This window comes from Nanorana parkeri, unplaced genomic scaffold (genome assembly GCF_000935625.1).
Source record: "Nanorana parkeri isolate BGI_ZX_2015 unplaced genomic scaffold, ASM93562v1 scaffold233, whole genome shotgun sequence".
Taxonomy (NCBI): Eukaryota; Metazoa; Chordata; class Amphibia; order Anura; family Dicroglossidae; genus Nanorana; species Nanorana parkeri.
Window position 1 is genome coordinate 1,078,846 of NW_017306501.1, and position 3,432 is coordinate 1,082,277.

Here is a 3,432-nt window from a genome sequence, read left to right on the forward strand (position 1 = left end):
AAGGGATTCACCCTTTGTGGTTGTCAGAAAAAGGGGTCCAAAACAAATAGAAAATGTAAATAATTTTGTTAGGACCCGATGGTTTACACCCACAAGTTCTCAAGGAGCTTAGCTTTGTGATAGCCAAGCCGTTATTCCTGATTTATAAAGACACTTTACTGACTGGAAAGGTACAAGCTCATTTGCATAGAGCTAATATGGTACCAATATTCAAAAAAGGGTCTAGATGTATCACAGGAATTTAGAGACATAATAACAATATTATATAAGGTGTTTGAGGAAATGTTAAAGTACTATATTGATATGATTGTCAGGGAAAATAGTATTATAAGTAACAAACAACATGTATTTATGAGAGGCCGATCTTGTCAGACCAACTGGTTGGCATTCTATGTTGAAGTAAGCAGTAACTTGAATAAAGGTAAGACAGTAAATAAGGGATACGACAGTTTGAGAGACACTGATGATGCGGCAACATTGATAAATTCCCCCCAGAGAGTACAGAGAGCAGTGGTAAATGATTCAGCATCTTAGTGGTCTAGGCTTGTGAGTGGTGTGACCTAGGGTTCGGGCTTGGGGCCAACTCTATTTAGTCAGTTTATAAATGACATTCAGGTTGGAATTACGAGTTCAATTTAGGTATTTGCAGATGATACCAAATTATCCACAGAAATTATTTTGATACAGTACATAGCAACATTATAGAAAAACGTCCCTAAAATAGGGTGGTGGGCAGCTACTTGGCAGATGAGGCTCATTATTGAAAACTGTAAAGTCATTTATTTGGGTGCTAATAATTTGCATGAAAAGTACTCTTTGGGAGGTGTTACACTGCGGGAATCAGTGATGGAAAATAATTTGGGAGTTCTTGTATACCACCAGCTTACCAATAGCATGCAATGCCAGGCCACAACTAATAAAGAGCAGAATACTCTCACTGATTAAAAAGGACATTTAATCGAGAAATAAATCAATACTTCTACACCTACAAAACACTAGTTTAGTCTCATTTTGCATATGCAGTAAAGTTCTGATCCCCCTTTAATAAGAAGAATGTCCTTGTATTAGGAGTTTAGCTAAGGACAACAAAAGTAAATCAACGCATTCACATTAGAGAAGAGGCGTTTAAAAAGAGACATGATTGATATCTACAAATTAATCAATGGTAACTATAGTGATGGTAGCAAACTGTTTAATGTAAGTTCCCTGATAAGAACTGCGGCCACAATTTGAGGTTGGAGGAAAGGAGGTTTAATCTAAAATTGCACAAGGGGTTCTTTACGGTTAGAGCAGCTAAAATGTGGTACTCCCTGTGAAATAAATTTTAAACTTTGTATATACATGTATCCACACATACTGTATGTATATATACCATATATATATTTCATTTTTTTTTTATAGGTGATCTAGATCTGATCAGTAGAGATCAGAGCCAGACAGCTGTGTAATAGCAGATCACTTCTACTAGTGCAACCTGCCTGCAATAGATCACCATAGCAGTGATCTATCACTTCAGGGAGACGCTGGATAGAACTAGAACAGCTCTGCTTGAGCCTCCATCCTGAACAGGCGTGCAGAGACATTACTTGTGATGTCATTACACTCCCAATTCTTCTGTATTCTGTTCACTTTTACAGCAGACTTTTATGGAGCGATCTGTAAAAGCATCGGAAGCCCAGGAGCTGATTATTTCAGCTCCTGGGATGAGTGCTTGATGCCGGCTGTCGCAGGCAGCTGACAATTCCAACCTGCACCCCCTGCCGGGACCCATGGGAGCCCCTAAATTTCCGCCACCATTTTAAAATGATGCTGGGATAAATAGCCGCTATGCCAGCGCCGTTTTAAAGCTGCAGATGGGACTCAAGTGATTACAAAATTTGCACAATCAAGTATTATAAATTCTTGGGTGGAGGAAGAGTAAAGGAATCCATAAACTGTCACTTGAGTGAGAGCTCTGAGACTGCTGGGGCTGCTGACATCACATCCTCACATCCAAGATGGTAGTACCCAGCAACAGTTGCTGCTACAAGGTTTACATCACTTTTGATTTAATTCACTAGCAATTCTGGCTGAGGATGACGCTAAACTTGCCATTTTCAGGCTGAAAATGTGCATTTTGCAGCATGTTTGCAAGAAGTAACAGCTCTGATAGCAAAAGGGTTAAAGCAGAATTCAAGTATCTTTTTTTAATGCACTCTAAAACTGTAAGATAACATTTACGCATGCATACTTTCAAATATGTGTTACCTTTTGCATTATCCATATTTCACATTATTTATCTTGACTAGATTTCCCATTAGCATTAGTAGCACGGGATTAAGGGGTGCGATGTGCCAAAAATGATTGTTTATTTTCACCATTACTTTTCCTTTATTCTGGCTTCTCAAAATAGCAAACAAGATATTTAAGAGATAAGGAAAAAGGTTTTAGTACAGAATAACACTTTTGGTAGTTGAATAGAGCATTTTCATAAGTGTACTTCAGACCAAAAAGAGTGACAACTTAAGAGGAAAGAGAGACTGAGGGATTAGGTCTCAAAAGAGGACCAGTCCCTCCAAATTACGAAAAGTGGGAAGGTAGGTAGTAGAGCAGTTCTATCCTCTCCCAATCCTCTTGCTCTATCATTAGATGCTTGTTTTAAAAAATGTAGCAGTCAATGTACTGTGCGTGTCGCTGTAACGGGCAACATTGCACCACCTCTACACATTGCCAGCGTGCAAGCATTATAGCACGTGGACTAGTGTGAATGAGACATGACTGTGGTAAAGTACATTTTTTGGGGGGGGTTTTCTGGTGTATGCTGTCTAGCAACACAGTCAGGAACATACATTTGCTATAGTAAATTGTGGGAGTGGTCCTCTGGATGCATCGTGCAAATATGATAATGAAAGGACCCCACCTCTTTACAACTTGTGTGTTGTAGGCAAAAAGGCTTTATCTCTTCCATATATAAAACACCTCTGATACTTAGAGGCTTAAGGACTGGGATCTACATACCCACTACAAGAATGCATGTGACTCTACCTTCTACATTAGACTACCATTACTGGTAATAAAATGGGGTTCATACCTGGAGTATACTTACTACATATCTCTGAAGGGGATACTATGGGACCACAGAAATCACTTAGCAAGCATCTGATAAATGCAGCCAGATCACTGATACCCAGGCTATGGAGGGAAACTGGGGCTCCCACGATGACCGAGTAGATTAGATTTATGAAATGGCGGAACTCCATTTCACTACACAAGATAAACTTGACATATTTTCTAGATTATGGGCTGCATGGAGACATTTTTGTTGTGGTGACTTATATGTGCAACTTAAATCTGGTTCTACTAAGGTGCTGGAATGAACCCTGGCTCTGATCTTACAAGATTTGTTGGATGGATGCCAATCCCCCTTAAATGGGGGTGGTGAGGGGTGTCCCC